This window comes from Alligator mississippiensis, chromosome 3, assembly GCF_030867095.1.
Source record: "Alligator mississippiensis isolate rAllMis1 chromosome 3, rAllMis1, whole genome shotgun sequence".
In the NCBI taxonomy this organism is placed as follows: Eukaryota; Metazoa; Chordata; order Crocodylia; family Alligatoridae; genus Alligator; species Alligator mississippiensis.
In genome coordinates this window covers 115,870,533-115,888,947 of record NC_081826.1, presented here as the reverse complement: position 1 = coordinate 115,888,947, position 18,415 = coordinate 115,870,533, and the positions used below count along the sequence as shown (strand labels likewise).

General features: G+C 45.8%; 1 protein-coding gene across 6 annotated transcripts in view; it reads left to right on the top strand.

Annotated features, from left to right (window-relative positions):
* LOC102563423 (hypothetical protein) overlaps positions 1 to 18,415 on the top strand; it is a 718,626-nt gene that overhangs the window by 584,547 nt on the left and 115,664 nt on the right. For 2 of the 6 annotated variants that reach the window (XR_009460816.1, XR_009460813.1), the window contains exons 13-15: positions 1,353 to 2,362; positions 2,640 to 2,748; positions 7,468 to 10,125. The gene's annotated coding sequence lies outside the window, so the exon portion shown is untranslated. Of the gene's footprint in view, positions 1 to 1,352; positions 2,363 to 2,639; positions 2,749 to 7,467; positions 10,126 to 18,415 lie in introns of those variants that run through there. The other 4 variants (XR_009460817.1, XR_009460814.1, XR_009460815.1 and 1 more) reach the window with 4 other exon arrangements.

The following is an 18,415-nucleotide window of genomic DNA, read 5'->3' as shown; positions in this document are numbered from 1 at the left end:
TTTGGAGGTTTTTAAAACGTGGCTAGACAAAGTCTTGGCTGGGATGATATAGTTGGGGTTGGTCCTGCTTTGAGCTGGGGGTTAGACTAGATGACTTTCTCAGGTCCCTTCCAACCGTAATTTTTCATAGTTTCACAGTTGATAGTGTCCTAGTTGTTAGAGGCTGGAAGGGGCCTTACAGATTTTCTCTGATTCTATGTAGTGGTAGTGAGGAAATGGCATGAGAAGCCAAGTAAATTTGTGCCATTTATTTTATGAGGTAGAGGAAATTACTTACTGGGCAGCTGATGGGGGGGGGGGGGGGGGTGGCCTGGCAACACCATGGGTGCAGACAGAAGTGACAATTTTCACCTGATCTGATACTAGGAAGTGGTTTGAAGCCACGAACAAAGAGAAGTGTGCAGCCACAGACCACTGTGAAAGGGTCCAATCCCATGAAAATTTGAACCTTCATTACATGAGGGTTCAGATGAACACACTCCAAAATGGAGCACATTCTGTAACTTGCGTCTGTGGAGCTCCAAACCTTTCACTGTTTTCAGAATGGGAGAGGGGGAAGGGAATTTAGTCTGGGGTTTTTTACTTGGTACTGGAGAGTGGGGAATCCCATGAACAAGCTCCCTCTTCTCCCTTTCCCCACTCCCATTCTGAAAACACTGATAGGCTGGGAGGGTGAGTGGTATTGCTATGGAGACAAAGCTAAAGGCTCACAGCAAGCAGCTGGAATCCCCAACTCCCAGACTGAAGAGCGAACTTCTGTTTGGTCTGAACAATTGTTGCCACTCATAGTGTTTCCTGCAAAGTGCTGTGAGTTGCAATGGGGAGCTGCTCTTCTGTCTGTGACACAGTTGTTTCATTGCTTCCCGCTAAATTCTTGTCTCCCCTGATACTTCGTTGCCCTCTGCTCAGGATAAAGAAACATTTAGTGCTATAGGGTTTATCATGGGGGAAAAAATACTCTTTCCAGTCTGGGGATCTGTCACAAACTGTAAAATTGGCTGTTCCTCAGCTGCTGGCTCCATTAATTCCGTCCCCCAAATCTCTTTTAAAAAGACTTTGTTGTCTTGTTGCCTTATGAAACATTGCATGTAGATGGAGACCCATATGTCTAGATAAGCTGTTGCATAATAACTGAATGGACCCTGAAAGCATAAGATTATCTCCTTTAACTTTTTAAGCCTTCTAACAGCTTCATGAGGTCTGTATAGTACTGATTATGCATGTACTAGCATGAGTAAATGTGCAAACCCCTATAAATAATCTTCCATTTAACTATAGACATTAACAGGACATATACTTATGTATCAGTGGTTCTGTTGAACAAAAGTGTATCTGTTTTTTTCTGCTTTAAGATTCCAAGATGATGACCTTGGTATGGGGATCAGGTACTGTTTTGATGGAGATGTCTTCAACCTGCGCAGGCTCTGAGTGAGCTCCAAAGTCCAGCCATGCTTCATGACTTCCTCTTCACTGACAACTGTGCATTATAAGGAGGATCACAGGCTGGCATCCATGCCACGATCCATGAACCTATTCTTGTCAACCTGTGACAACTTCAAACTCACTATTAACATGAAGAAGACCTGAAGTGATGTTTCAACCTGCACCTGTCACAACACCCCGGGAACCACATATGTCAGTTAAAGGCCAACAACTGTTGGTGGTCAACAACTTTGTCTATCTAGGCAGCACATTCTCCCATGCTGTCCACATCGATGACTGTGGCAGCACACCTTTGGGAGCTTGCCATGCTAGGGGCTGGAGGCAGACACCTGGCAGGTGCCTGATTAGGGCAGCCATTTTAAGATCCAGTGTAGTTTCCTGTGGCATTCGCTTGAGCGTTTTGCCTTTTTGGGCTGATTGTGTGTGGCTTTCTCCTTGCGGGTCAGCAGCTTGCCCTCCAATGGGAATCTCTAAGGTTCCCAGGGGTTCTTTCCTGCCACAACTTGATGTTAAGGATTATTGCTGGGAGGAAGTTTTCAAATCCTGCCTCTCCAGGTTCCCTCTTTGATCTCTCACTTAGGTCTTTGTCTCGGGGCTCTGCCTCCCCTTCAGCCTCACTTAGGCCAACCAGAGATGATGTTAGGTCTTGGCTGAGGCTAACCCAAAGTCAACCAGCCATGGCTGGGACTTAGCCCCTATTTAATCTCAGTCCCAGTTCAGATGGTGTACTGTCCTTGTCCCGGCCTCACATCAGCCTACCTCATTGTTGCGTGTACCCCGGGGCACCTTCGTTCAGGGCTCACTCCCTCCCCAGGTGTTACTTACAGCTTTTAATATCTTTCCTCTTTTCCTCTCTATGTAGACTCACCACTGTCCCAGTTTCTGTCAGCTTCGTCCGTAATCCATGGCTTCGTGAGAGGTATGTATCCTGGCTCCTCCAAGCCAGCCTTAGCTGGGAACCCCAACTCTCGGGGTTGCCACCACTCTCCCCTGCTGGGGCAGTCGTTCACTTCCAGCTGCTCCGGGCTCTTAGGAGGCCTCACTTCTGGTCCTCCCCATTTCTTGGCTGGTGGGGATTTTATCCCTCTCTCTGAGGGCCAGCTGGTGAATCAACATTGGCACGCATCCACAAAGCACTCCCACACTGGTGCAGGGGAGCATGTTTGGTCTTCAGAGGTGTTCTGCTTTTCCTGCAGCTCCTGCAGCAGCATGGCTTTTGTTCTTGTGGTGGCATCTCTACTGCAGTACCTTTGATCTCGGTGGCATTCTGCGGCCACTGCTTTTCCCTCCACTCCAGCACCAGAGGTGAGTTTTGGCTCATGGTGGCATCCCTGCCACATATCCCCCTACCTAAGTTGCTTTGTGGCTGTGCAGTCCATTTATTTTGGCTATGTTGATCACTGGCGTCTGCCCTTAGCAGCTCTCCCAGGTTCATGTCGGTCTCTTCATACCTTGACAGAAAATCTGCGACTCTGTTGGTCACTCCAGGCCTGTAGCCAACAGAAAATTTAAATCGCTGTAAAAAGAAAGCTGAGCATGTCATTCTTGTATTATAATTCTTCATTTTATTCAACCATTGCAGTGGCGCATGGTGAGTCACCAGCCTAAATTCTCTCCCGATTAAGGAATATCAAAAATAATTCACCATCCACTTTATCGCTAAACAGTCTCTCTCAATGGTTGAGTACTTTTTTTCTGTTGCATTCTTTTTTTTTACTAGTGAAAGCTACTGGCCTCTCCATGCTCTCTCGCTCTTGACACAACACCACCCCAACAGCTGTATCCAATGCATGGGTCTGGAGAATAAAAGTTTCAGAAAAATCAGGGGTTATAACCAAAACATCACTGCACAATGCTTTAAAAATATTTTTAAAGGCCACTTCCATTTGAAGTGTCCACTGTATGGGACTGCAGACTCTACCTCTTATTGCATCTGTTAAAGCAGTTACCTTCTCAACAAAGTTTGGGATGAATCTTCTGTAATAATTGGTCAAACACAGGAATTACCTCATCTGTTTTTTGGTCTGTGGTGGCTGGTAATTTTCTATTATGGCTATTTTACTAGCCAAGGGCTGTATGACCCCTTGTCCAATCCTAAACCCTAGATAATTGGTTTCCAGCATGCCTAATGAACACTTCTTAGGGTTGGCTATCATCCCTATGTGACCAAGTTCTTGCAGTATGGCCTTCAGATGTTGCATACGTTGGGACCAAGATTGCGAGTAAAAGACAATATCATCAATGTAGGTGGCTGCATACATCATGTGGGGAGTAAGTATATGATCCATGAAGCTCTGGAATATAGCTGCAGCCCCATGAAGACTGAAGGGCATATGTGTAAACTCAAACAGGCTTCACGGCATGCCGAAAGTGGTCTTAGGCTGGTCTTTTGCTGCCATGGGGATTTGCCAATACCCTTTTGATAGATTGATCGTGGATATATATTTGACCTGGCCTAGCCTTCCAAAAGCTCTTTGATATGTGGCATAGGAAAAGCATTGAAATGGGCAATTTCATTTGCCCTTCTAAAATCTATGCAAATTGTTAGTGAGCCATCAGCATTAGGCACCATGACCACGGGGCTCTGGCAAGGGGTGTGCGATGGTATTATAACTCCTTGGGCTAACATTTACTTTATCTCCTGGTATAAATTAACTTGCAAATGATGAGGGACAGGTCTCCATCTTTCTCACACTATCGTCCCTGTTGGGGTATTTATTTCATGCTTTACTCCTCTGGTTTTCCCAGGTCCTTCACTAAACACATCCCTAAAATTAATCATGAGGGCTTGTAACTGCTCAGCTCAGGGCCTTGTCTTTCCTTGTAACTCTTCCCCTCTCAGCTGATCCTCTACTTCTGGACCCAACTCCTCAGGTTGGTCTTCTGGGCTAAGCAACCAACCCTCATCTTTCTGCCAAGCTTTCAATAAGTTAACATGGTATATTTGCCATTCCTGTTGGTGACCTGGTCGGTAAACTTTGTAATCAACCAGGCCAACCTGTCTGATCATCTCAAAGGGACCCTGCCACCTTGTCAACAGCTTATCCGCAGTTGTGGGGAGCAACACTAGGACCTTATCCCCAAAGTGAAATTCCCTTTCATGGACTTTCTTATCATATTTCTGCTTCTGTCACTGCTGTGCACTCGCTAAGTTTTCCTGTGCTAACTGCCTTGCTTGACTGAGACTCTCAATCATATTTTGCTTATGTCTCTGGGACCTGACTTCTCTCTGTCCTGTATTCTCCCACTCCTCCCTCACTTCTTGTAACAAACCCCTAGGCTTATGCCCAAATATTAGGTCAAGTGGTGAGAACTCAGTTGATGACTGAGGAGTGTCCCTCAGCGCAAACAATAGATGTATCAATAATAAGTCCTATTTCCTGGGTTCCTTTCGGGCACAGTGATGGAGCAGGCATTTAATCATCCCATTTAAATGCTCCACCAGACCATTGGTTTGGAGATGATGAAAGGAGGTTTGTAACTGCCAAATCCCTAACACTTGGCATGTAGCTTTAATAACCCCGGACATAAAATTTGTGCCCTGGCCCATGATACTTTCCCTAGGTACACCTACCCTCAATATCATTTTAACAGCTCCTTTGCAATCCTTGCAGTGGTTGCTGACCTCAGGGGTACAGCCTCTGGGTAGTGGGTTGCATAATCTACTATGACCAAGATATATTGGTATTCCAAGCTACTTTTTATCAGTGGCAAAAGTACAATATCCAACGTGATTCTATCAAATGGTGTATCAATAAGGGACATCACCTGTAGAGGTGCCTTAGACAGTCACCTTTCTTGTACTCCCTGGCATTCAGGACACACCTAGCAACACCGAGTGATCTTCTCCCTCATCCCCAGCCAGAAAAACCATTGGTCAATCTTAGTGATGGTCTTGTCCCTTTTGAAATACCCCATCACCAGTGTAGCATGGATCTAGTCTCATATTCGCTTACAAAATGGGTGTGGAACCATCAATTGTTGGGCCCAATCACACTTTGCCAGGCATCTCTTTATACAATAACCCATTATGAATCTCAAAATGGGTGTCACTTACATTTAGTCCAGGCTATATCACCTGGTCCTCTATACTGGCCACATCCTCCTCCCAAATCCTCAGGAATTCTTCTTCATTTTCCTGAGTGGTTTTAAATTGAGGCCCTATCAGTCCTACTCCCATGGTTTGCTAGGGTTTTTTCATCAGAAGATGACATCTCATCCTGAGCAACCCACCCTTCTACCTTGGGTCAACCTTTCCTTTCTAACTCCACTCTGCAGACCTCTGCTAGCACCTTGTACAGTGGTGGCCAGGCCCTTCCTATGATCATTTTCCCATCTTAATTGGGTATAATTAATCTCCTTGTATAAAGAGATTCTACTTTCATTCTACCTTTCCAGTTAGCTATTCACACATCTATATAGCCCCTCTCATATTGGTCCACCTCTCCATGGATACAGTGCATCCTGACTGGCTTGCACCATACTATTGTGGTGTCTGGTATTAACCCAGCCCTCAGTAGCATTTGGGAACAGCCCATATCAAGTGTACCTTGTATTACCTGGCTTGCCACACAGGCTGTCACCATAGGCCTATCCCATACTGCTACCTCCTCATTACTCCCAAAGCTGCAGTCCATTTCCTCAACTGCTTCACTGGCCTCTGGCTTTTTCCTAATGTGGAGAGTGACACTCCCCTGTTTCCACCATTCTTGAGCCCCGAGTGTACACTCACAGGATACATGGCCTCACCTCCCACATCTTTAGCACACTGTCCCTTTCTTTGGATATCTTGGTGCTCCTCACCATGGTTCTTCTTCTTTTCTAAAACTAACTCGCAAATTCTTATGTCCCTTTTCCTTAGTTGGTTCTAACTTGGACTCTGCAAAGTCTTCAGCGATCCGTAAGGCTTCCTCTGCCATCCTAGGAAGATGTCATCTCACCCATAGCTGGGCTTCATCTTCAAGATCCCTTTTAAACTGCTCTAATAAAATTTGGTCCACTAGAGTGACCCTATCAACTCTCTCAGGTGGTACCCACTTAGTCATGAGAGCTTTTAGTAGTTGTATCAAGTTTCTGGGCTTTCTATCTTCCTTCCCTTTTCTGGCCCTAAACAATCAGCAGTAATGCTCTGATGTTAACTCCAAACAGTGCAAAATGGCAGTTTTCACTTTGTTGTAGTTGTAGGCATTATTCCTAGGAAGGTCATGGTATGCTGCAGTGCCTTCCCCACTAATAGGGAACCCAACTGGCTAGCCCACAATATTCTATCTAGTTCCATTTGTATTGTTGTTCTCTCAAAGGACTCTATATAAGCCTCTGTGTCATCTTCTTTTGTCATCTTATACATCCAAAAGGATGTCCAATTCCATCTCATCCATTTCTGTTGCTGGATGGCCTGCTACTGTTGGATGGCCTCTGACACTCTGGTAACAGCATGCAGTGTCTGTCCTAATAGGTCAATTCGGGGTGCCATATTTACTACCATTTCTACGTCGGCCTCCAGGGTCACACCCTTTTCATGTTTCCTGGCCAATGCACCCATTTGTAGTTTCCTGTGGGGTTTGCTTGAGCATCTTGCCTTTTCAGATCAATCAGGTGCAGCTGTCTCCTTGCAGATCAGCAGCTTGCCCTCCAATGGGACTCTCTAAGGTCCCTAGGTGTTCTTTCCTGTCATGATTTGATGTTAAGGATTATTGCTGGGAGGAAGTTCTCAAGTCCTGCCCTTCCTGGTTCCCTCTTCGATCTCTAGCTCTGCCTCTCCTACAGCCTGCCTTATGCCAACCAGAGATGATGTTAGGTCTTGGCTGAGGCTAACCCAAAGTCAATGAGCCATTGCTGGGCTTTAGCCCCTATTTAATCTCAGTCCCAGTTTGGACAGTATACCATCCTTGTCCAGGCCTCACATCAGCCTAACTCATTGTTGCATGTACCCTCCTTCCGTCAGGTGCCTTCCTTCAGGGCTTACTCACTCCCCAGGTGTTACTCATGACTTTTAATATCTTTCCTCTTTTCCTCCCTCCGTAGGCTCGCCGCCATCTCAGTCTCTATCGGCTTCATCTGGGATCCATGGCTTCATGAGAGGTATGTATCCTGGCTCCTTTGAGACAGCCTTAGCTGGGCACCCCAACTCTTGGGGTTGCCAACACTTGCCCCTGCCAAGTGGCTTCCAGCCACTCCAGGCTCTCAGGAGGCCTCAGTTCCAATCCTCCCTGGATCTTGGCCTGTGGGGATTTTATCCCTCTCTCTGAAGGCTGGCCAGCAAATTGACATCAGCACACATCCACAAAGCATGCCCATGGTAGTGTGGGGGAGTGCAGTTGGTCTTCGGCAGCATTCTGCTGTTGCCGCTTTTCCTGCTGCTCCTGAATCGGTGCAGCTTTTCTTCTTGAGGCGGCATCTCTGCCACAGCACCTTTGATTTTTGGTGGCATTCTGCAGCCACCACGTTTCCCTCTGCTCCAGCACCAGAGTTGAGTTTTGGTTCGTGGCAGTGTCCCTGCCACACCCAGTTTATATAGGATGAGTCAGCAGTTTGCTGCCAGTGGCCAGGAGAGAAACGTCAGCTGAGCTATGGCTCAGGAACACCTTGGAGGTAAGGGCAGGAGCTATGGGAATGGTTGGAGGCTCCTGGTCCTGGGTATGACCTAAAACTCCACCCTGCCAGGGTAGGGAGGCCTGGTGGGACTGTCTGTGGTGGGGCAGTCTCAATTAAATGCCAGGACCACTAACTTCCCTGGTGAAAGGCAGGTAGGGGCACCTTAAACCCAGGCCCCACCATCTGGTGGGTAATTGGTGAGCGCTGTGGAGCAGTTTGGCCAGGAATGCCTGTTAGTAGGCACCTGAGCCCAGCAGGGACAAAGGGCCCCAGATGGGACAGTATTGTTGTGAACAGTTATGGTGATGGCCCACGCAGAGTAGGGTGCAAAAAGGAGCACTTGAAGGACTGTGTGCGTGGGGTGCAGAGTATGGTTTCTAAGGGAGGCTTGAAGAGCTGCACCAGGGATGTACTGAGTAGGGCTGCGAGAGTGGCCTGAAGGACAATACATGGGCCAATCCCCATGAGTGAGAACAGAGTCAAGGGGCCTGGTGAGGGGCCTAGGGCAGTCAGCCTGGTATTTGGCATAAGGCCAGGCCACGTAGAGTAGGGGACCTCAAGGGAACTGAAGGGATGCATGCGTCCTACTGCAGTGCAAGTAGCAAAGGCTGATGGCCCAAAGGGGCCACTTGAGGAGAGCAAGGGTAGTGGAGTACGGCCCACGTAATGGGCATGTTAGAGGCCCCTGTGAAAGGGGGGCTGAGTGCAAGAGGCCCTCTGTAAAAGGGGGGATGAAGTGAATGTGTGCATGATAGAGGCCCAACAGTGGACTGAATTTGACCCAGCCATGAACCGGGGCGAACAATAATAATCTGGATGTCATCTGCGAGGCATGGGCCACAGTGTAGGGAAGGCTTGGAGGCATGGCTAGTGCCCTCTGGCATTGGGGTAATGTAAAGGCAGCTGCCCGCTTAATAAACCATATTAACATTCAAGTCGAAGTAGACGAGTTAGAGCAGACTGCCCTAGGCAGGTAGGCGGGCCAACTTGCTATCTGGCCTCAAGTTTGCTCCCTGTCATAACGATAAAATCAACATGAGACAAGCAAAATCTAGCATGTCCTTTGGAGGACTCCGTAAGTTGGTCTGGGACCATAGAGGTATCAGAATGTCGACAAAACTGAAGGTATACAAAGCCATTATTCTCCTGACTCTCCTTTACGCCTGTGAAACCTGGACCATCTACCAGGATCACATCAAGAAACGAAACGACTTTCACCTGTGCTGCCTGTGAAAGATACTAAACATCACATGGAAGGACAAGATTAGGTGCTCAGAAAATCAGCTCTCCCCAGTATTCACACTCAACTGAAACTGGTGCAGCTCAGATGGGCCGGCCACCTTTCAATCATGTCCAGTACTCACCTGCCAAAGAAAATCTACAGTGAACTGTCAAATGGAGTATGCTCTCATGGCACACCAAACAAGCAGTACAAGGACACCCTAAAGCTGTCCCTAAAGAGTTTCAGCATCAACCCGGAGTCATGGGAGCAAATCCCTTGTGACCGTCCATCCTGGAGGTCATCAATCCAGAACGGAGCACTGGCCTTCGAACAGCAATGCACAGCAGAAGTGATGAAGAAACACGTGGCCAGGAAAATGAAAACGTCTCTTACCCAGACCTCATTGCTTTCCTGCCCCTGTTGCAGTAGATTGTTCAAGGCAAAGGTCGAGCTTATAAATCACCTATTTACCCACGTGACCTAGCCTCCATTCCCCTCCTTTCTGTTTCCTCTCTGTCTTTTCTCCTTTTTTCCTTTTTTTCTTCTATTCTCCCTCCCTGTTTCTTTCCCACTTCTTTTCTCTCTTCTTCCCCCTCCCCCCCGCCAACCCTGCTGGATGCAGTTGTCTTAACCTGCGAAGGATGGACAAGCTTCTAAGTAAAAACTGTGGTGAAAGAAATCATACTTCTACATTGCAACTATTTACTTATTTGATAGACAGCAGACAACTTGAATAAACAGACAAGTCTACAAACACCGTTGTGCAATTGCAGCATGTGACATTTTCAATTTATGTATCATCTACAGGCCTTGAGTTTTTCATTTTATTTAATATTAGGAGTAAACTTGCTTGATTCCATTTACAAGTAGTAAATGTTATCTTTTTTCTGACTGCTTAATAGCCAAGGATTACAAATGGCCTGCTTAAGATTTTAATAGGCAGCATCTGCCAGTAAACTGTAAAGGTTTTGGAAATGTACCAGAAATGAACACATGGTTAATAGAGTTTGTAAGAGATGTGATTTTTTTCTTACTTGGGCAAACGAGTAATGACTATTGGGATTTTAAGAAGCCAAAGGGATTTAAGCACCCAACTCCTACTGAAATTTAATGAGCTCTAGGTGCTCATATCCCTGAGCTTTATTTGGAAATGTTACTTATACATAATGCTCAGTAGCCTGTTTTCAACCATAACATGCTTTACCAGTTTGAGAGTGTTTATCTCTACTCTGCAGATTTGCAAACAAAGGCCCTCAGAACTAGTTGGTATGTGCCAAATTGATACAGTAAGTCAATGGGAAAGATGGGAATCAAACCAACCCATGTCCGACTTCCCTTTTCTCACCACTGGACTGCTGGCTCCCCAAGTATGAGTTGGTATAATTAGCAAAATTATGTATTGATGTACATGTAAGAAAATAGAAATGGAGATATATGGGACTGTGGTACAGATTTAATACTCTTTAAAGATAACGGGTCATGTCTACCCCCCCGCCCCCGAATATAATGCCTGGTTCACATTAGAGAATTCTGTAAAAAAAGTTAATGCTGCAGATGTTTCATTGGGTGAAAATCTCATGAGAAGAAGGGCTTTTCTTTCTTATGTGTTGACAAGTAGAATGGGCCACCTGAGATATCAGGCAATGAACAACTACCAGACATGTGGAACAAGGGAGAAAAGAGGCAGAACAGCTGAAATACTTCCATATGCTTTCAATGTTCTATTGTGATTTTTTTTTTTTTTTGTGTAAATACCCCTCTAAAGGGGCCATTGGCAGGGGAAGTAGTTTTACTTCAGGCTTGTAAGTAGCTAGGCATGTCAGTGCAAGAGTAGTGTGTTGGTTCTTATGGAAGCTAAAGGCCTGTCACTGAAATATTCTCTTTGCTAAAAGGAAAACTTTCACTGAAACAAATCTTACCAGCTGGTGCTGTTTGCATGTCCTAGAAAATGTGAGGTCCTGGCTTCAGTTTTCCAATGAAAACACTTCTGTTTGTACCTTATTTAATGGCAGGGACTTGTGTGTGTGTGTGTGTACATGTAATCAGGGTTGCAAACTACAGAAGTTTAGATGATATTTATATAGTACTTGTAGTCAGGCCCAAAGTTGCCTTTTTGAAATATTAATCTGAAATCTCTAAAACTAGTCATGTGGAGCAAATATCAATACTGTTAAATCAAAATGCGTGGAGCCTAAACTTGCACAAGGAATAATAATGTGAGTTTGCCATACCTGATTACGTTTAAAGCAGAGACATGTATAAATCCTTGATATTGTTTACTTGCATATCTAAATCTATTGATAGTAATTAAAAAGTGTATTTAGGGCCTTGGTTTAAAATGTGTTCTATTGTGTGGTATTTAGTGTATAGCTCTACTTCTTGTCATTTTAAAATAGGCATGATTTTCTATATACCACATCTTTTTTATAATGGAAATTAGACTCTAAAATAACATTTTAATTAGTTGTAGCCAATATGGTTTATTCTTTCCTAAAGAACCTCTCTGGGAAAATTCCATAATTAACCCTTTCATATTTCAAATGAAAATTTCTACCATATTACTATGTTTAAGTAATTGGGGGGGGGGGGATATTACTTAATTCCTATTATTTAGAATGATAGAAAAGTGCCATTTATAATTTAATATGATAAATTAGCATTTAAACCTACTAAGGATTCTGTGCTAGAGTATTTCACTTAATCTCATGATTCCTTAAACTTGTGAACAATCTTATGTCATGGCTTGTCGATTAGTCTCTAAATAGATAAAGTGTTTTGACTCTATGTTCTCATTTTGGAAATGAGAGTAAATATATATTTATATTTTGATTAATATCCTTCTGCATGCAACTCCTACAGCAGGAGCGGGCAATTGTTTTGGCTGCAGGGCCGCTTAATGTGTTTTGGTGAGCTATAGAGGGCCACATGAGTAGCTCTTCCCCTTGACAGTTGCCCTACCCCCTGGGACCTGAAGTCCTGCCCTCTAACCCCTGACCTTTGCCACTGGAAGCCCCTCTTCTTGCCCCTCAGGAATACTCCTTGGGGGGAGGTGGGAGGCTGCCATCTTAGAACCAGAAAAAAACCCAAATCATACACTGAAAGTTGAACACATACTATAACATTTACATTTTATTACAAAAAATATTTGTCATGATTTGTATTTGTGTACTGTGTATAGAAGGGCTTACATAATAACTCAAAAATAAAGTCTCACTCTTTTATATTGTGTGTGTGTGGGGTGTGTGTGTGTTTATGGTGGAGTGTGTGTTTGTATGGTGGAATGTGTGGGTATGGTGGCGGGTGTGTGTTATGGGTGTGTTTCTATGATGGATTGTGTGTGTATGGTGCAGGTGTGTGTTTAGGGTGGGGTGTGAGGGGTTGTAAGAGGGTGTGGCAGTGTGTGTGGGGCATAGGTATGTTGTGGGTGTGTATGCCAGTGGGGATTGTGGGTGTGGGGTTTGGGTGTAAGAGAGGGTGGGAGGTGTGGGCCCCACCCCCAACACTTCCCCCCATGGCATGGTCCTTGCTGCCAGCAGCAGCAGCAGGTGGGGGTGCTCAGGGTACTCATGCCTGGTGAGGCACTGGTGCCTGGCAGGGCTTGGCTCCAGCTAGCACTGTGGGCGGGGTGAGGAGCACAGCATGCCTGGCTGCCTCTATCAGAGGGGCTCCGCTCAGTGCTTGCAGGTCCCACACTGGCACTGGGGGAAGCAGGGGGTGGGCTTCCTCCACTCCCAGTGGAGTCTGGGGTCCTGTGCGGCAGGGGGCGGGGAAAGCAGTTGGTACCAGTGCAGGGCTTCCCCCAGTGCGAGTGTGGGAACTGCAGACATGCGGCCCCCATGATAGAGACAGCCAGGCAGGCTGTCTTCCTCACCCCTATGTGCAGCGCTGGCCAGAGCCCTGCCCCGCTAGGTACCAGCATCTGCACCAGGCATGAGCACCCTGAGTGCCCCTGCCTGATGCTGCTGTCAGCAGTAGGGGCTGCACCATGGGGGGAGCTTGTGGGGGGATCTCCATAGCCCCCACCCAGCATTCCCCCTAAGCTGCGTGGTGTGTGTGGCCATGCAGGCATGCCCTGGCAGCACAGCATGAGCGCCCCTGTGCAGCATGAGCGCGCCTGCGCAGCCACACACACTGCACAGCTTAGAGGGAATGCTGCCCCATCCTCCCACACACACACACCCACCCACCCACATCCTGCCCAGCTGAGCTCTTACCACCCCCTGGGTGTGAGCTCTGCACTTCAACTCAGCTACAATTTGACTACCCCTACCCCGGCCCTGGCCCCAGCCGCGCTGCTTCCCTAACTGCTGCTTGGAGTGAGTTGGATGTCAGGGAACCCAAGCAGGTTCCCGTGGGGTGGATAGAGGAGCAGCCCTGCCCAGAAACTGCGTGCTGGCTGGGCCAGGCTCTTCTGTCCTTGAAGGTAGGAGCAAGGTGCAATAGGGTATGTTGTGGGGGGGTGTACACATGGGTGCCTTGCTCCCATACTCGCGGGTGGGAGGGCTGGGCAGGGTACAAGTCATTGGTCAGTGCTGTGGGCCCGATGAAAGTGCCTGGTGGGCCAGATACGGCTTGTGGGCATATTTTGCCCACACCTGTCCTATAATATATTGCTCCCATGTATTTGAAGGGGGAAGCATCCCCTTGAAAAAGGATATTGACCTGTTTGGCTTTCAGTAATGTCCCTCAGGCTAATAGACAAAAAATCATTCTACCATTGCCAATATTATTTCCTGTCTTCACTCTACTCCAACATGTCATGGAGTCTCTCTGTATATGTGTGTGTGTGTGTGTGTGTGTGTGTGTGTGTGTGTGTGTGTGTGTGTGTAGCCTTGGTGATGAGGCATATACAGATTTCAGGAATAAAAGACATTGCTATAACATTTGTGTTCCTCCAGCAGGCACTTTCAGTAATACAGTAAAAGCTCTGTTATCTGGCATCCCCCGGGAATGGGGGATGCTGGATAACAAAATATGTGTGTTGATTGAGTGGCCTGAAAAGATGTCCTTGCCTGTTTGGGCCACTGCTTCTCCCGCTGCGTCCGGAGCGTTGCTGTCCCTCCCGCAGGCCCTGTGGGCCCCACAGGACAGGGAGGCAGGCCTCGCACAGCCTGTTATGCCCCCGGGCCGTGGGGGCTAAGCAGTGCAGGCTGCTTTGCCCCGGGCCGTGGTGGCTTGGAGAAACTGGAAGTGCCACAGTGGTCACTTCCAGTTTCTCTTTTCCTTATAAGCCGGCATGCCAGTTAACAGAGCATGCTGGCTTGCAAGGTGCCAGTTACCAGAGATGTTACTGTAATATGCCTCCAAATAAATATCCTCCCTTCCACAATGGGGAGGCTGCAGCTCACTAATAACAACAGCAGGTTAAACCATGCTCCCTCTAAAAACAGTGGGAGAATCGGGCCTAGCATTGGGCCAATAAAATCTGTCAAGATCCAAAATTACAAATAACCTAACTAATTATCTTCTCTAAACTAAACCATATTTTCTCTTCAAGGCAGGAAAAATATTATCAGCTAATGTGTTTTACTGAGTTTACTGTAAAATTCCAGTTCCAGAAGAATCAGAAATCAGTATCTGTCATGGTGAAGCACATTACCTGCAAGACACAAACAATTGCTAACAAATACAAGGCCACTTCATTTTGATTAGTAGCATTTACTATTAAGGGAAATCCACTCTTCAAATATTCAGTCTCTCAACTATGCATTCTATTTTTATGCATGGATATGTTGTATATATTATAATATTTTTGGCCAGCTCATACCTGAGTTCTATGGATATCTTTCTTCTTTGCCATCTTACAGGGTGTTCTTGTTTCAGTAATTACATACCCTACTTTTACCACTTCAAATCCTATGTCAATTTAACTAGACTGCAGACTTTAATAATACTGGGAGGTCCATGGTTAAGTATGTATTTGTGGCATTTTTTTAAATATTAGTGTAATAGGTGGTGCTGAAACATTGATCTTTAGGACCTCATTACCCTATAGGCTGGAACTGTTGTCAGTAGACATATATATATACTTCGGCAAGGAATAAACTTTCCAATGTTGTTAAAACAGTTTGATTTATCTAGAACAACTGTAGCCTTGATGTGTGGAATGGCATTGACTCAAAAATGCTGTGGCAGACTTTAGAAACTTATTAATAATATTCCCTCTATATGTAGACTTACATAGCAAAAAAAAATAGAAACTATTTTAGCCTTTGGAAGATTTAGTAGGGTAGCAAAAACATGTGCTACTGTGTTCAGAGTGGTCAAAACTCAAAGGACATATAAAACATTTTGTAATCTTGGGAACATTTTTAGAAGAAAAATAAAGCTAGGGTATTTCTGATTAAGAGCATAAAGATTTTATGTTTTCATTTTACTATCAAGAAATTTTATTTATAAAAGTTTCCTTCCGCACAAAGTCAGCTCTTTGCATGTGCAAGAACTAAACTAGTTCTGGAAACTAAAGTTCTTTGTATAATATGACTAGGTTCTGTATAAATGTCTCTGCTAATGTCCTTCAAGGGATGTAAAACCTTGTGCTTTATGGCATAAACCAACCTTTAACTGATGAAAGTTAGGAACAAATATTCCCAATTGTTACAGTTAATGATCTGAAATATTCAGTCGCTATAGTGAACACAACAATCAAGTACAATTCAAACTGAAATAGGAAACTTCTTAAAATTCACCTGTTTTTTTCTTCTTATACTCTTAAGCACTGGATGGTTCATGTGTAAGCTGACTAAGGCATTCATGACTCCGTGTCTTGCCTGCTTTATGGTGGTTTGTCTAGCCTGGGAAAATAAGTTTTTACAAGAAAACAGATTAACTAGTTTTAAATGGGACTCGGTACAAAATATGGATAGGACTACTTGTGTTTAAAATGTATTAGTTGGTCATATTTAACACTTGCTTGTATTCAATTCATTGAGACCACTCATTTGCTTAGCTGCTGTTCATTAACAAAATGATATGTAACTATAAAAGATTACTCTCCAGATTGATTTGTAGTCTTTTGTTTTATTTTAGATTCTAAGGAACAAAATTAAAACAGCTTTTTATATTCAAAAGTAAAACCTATGATATTAAACTCTCATTGATGATTGTTACAGGTAGATACAAAGTAGGCCTGTGCGAATAGGGAACTATTCAATTTGGATTCAGATTCAGATTTGGCTGATTTGGATGCCAGAGATTTGATCTGGAGATCTGAATCGTTTTCCCGATTCGATTCGGCTGAATTGCTTCGGAAGATTCAGAGCTGATTTGGAGATTCGGCCATAGAGTATAATAAATAGGGAATCAATGAAATATCTATAACTTTGTTGTATTTTGGCTGATTCAGATGATACTTGCAGGGATGGTAGCCTCTGCTGAGAGCATGATATGTGCCAAACTTCAAGTTGATAGGTGTAGGGGTTTCTGGGAAACTGCACCTGAAAGTCCTGAAAGCAAAACTCATGTCACATGTGTGTGTTAAGCCACAGTGGGGTGAAAACTGCAGGGATAGTAGCTCTTACTGAGGCCACAAAGTCTGGAAAGGCTCAAGGAGATACATGTAGGGGTTTCTGGGAAACTGCACCTCAAAGTGCTGACAAGCAGAACTCATGATATAGGTGACACTGTGTGTGTATTAAGGCATGGGGGGGGGGTGAAAACTGCAGGGATGGTAGCCCCTGCTGAGGCCACAAAGTCTGCCAAGTGTCAAGGAGATAGGACAAGGGGTTTGGAGGAAACTGCACCCCAAATTCTTGAAAGCAAAACTCATGTCACGTGTATGTGTTAAGCTACAACAGGGTCAAAACTGCAGGCATGCTAGCTCTTGTGGAATCCACAAAGTCTGCCAAGTTTCAAGGAGATAGGTGCAGGGGTTTGGGGGAAAACTGTACCTCAAGCTGCAGACAAGCAAAACTCATGACATGGGTGACACTGTATGTGTTAAGGTGCAGCAGGGTGAAAGCTGCAGGCCTGCTAGCTCCTGCTGAGGCCACAAAGTCTGTCAGATTTCAAGGAGATAGGTGAAGGGACTACTGGGTTCTGGGGCCCTGCACCTCTAGCTGCTGACAAGAAAAACTCATGTCATGGGTGCCTGTGCAACTGTGTCTGTCTTGGGGTATGGGGGGGGGGGGAAGAGGGGAACTACTGCAGGCCTGGCTGCTAGGCCCTGCTGCTGCTATGAAGCCTGTCAGCTGTTAAGGAGATAGGTACAAGGCGGTTCTGTGGCCCTGCAGCCCTAGCTGCTGACAGGCAAAACTCGTGACATGGGTGCTTGTGCTCATAGGTGTTAATCCTTGCTCATTAACTCATTATTCTCACTAGTTATTGTGTTCCCAGTCGGTCATGATTCACTCAGGGACCAGCTCAATACACAGTAGCTAACGAGGATAACAAATTAATGAAGAAGGATTAACACCTACAAAACTACAGACTAAGGAGAGGAAAGACTCAGTACAGAGCCAGGAACTGCTTCTGCCCAAAGACGGAGACAGTCAGTTGCACAAGTAACCATGTCACGAGTTTTGCCTGTCAGCAGCTAGGGGTGCAGGGCCTCAGAAACCCCCTGCACCTATCTCCAGGCCTGCAGTAGTTCCCTTCCCCCTGCCCCCCATGTCCCAAGACAGACACAGTTGCACAAGCACCCATGACACAAGTTTTGCCAGTGCAGGCTCAGGGCTTCCTGCCCTGCTGCCCTCCCCCTGGGAGCCCTGTGCTGGCTGTGCCACCATGACGAGGCACCCCCTGCCCACCCAGCAGCAGCAGGGGCAGCAGCACAGAGTTGTGCTCCCTAGTGCTGCTGGACAGGCAGGGGGCACCTCGCCATGGTGGTTCAGCCAGCATGGGGCTCCCACAGAGAAGGCAGCAGGGCGCTGCAGGGATGCTGTCTGAACTTCTGTACAGGTCAGTTTTTCCCCTCAGGAAAACAAATCTTGGATAGTTGTCTTGGATGAGTTAAATGTGTGTATGCAGCCTAGATTTGCTTCCTGCTCAGCATTAGGGTGAACATGCTAACCATGGATTTCAAAATCGTCCTTATTGTGTCTGTACCCAAGAAGGTCTGAATTGCACATTGGGGAAATCCAGCAATTTTGGAAACACTTAAGCAATCTCTGCAGGCATGAGAACCAGTAGTCCAGCAGTGGGCTGGCCTGCCATGGG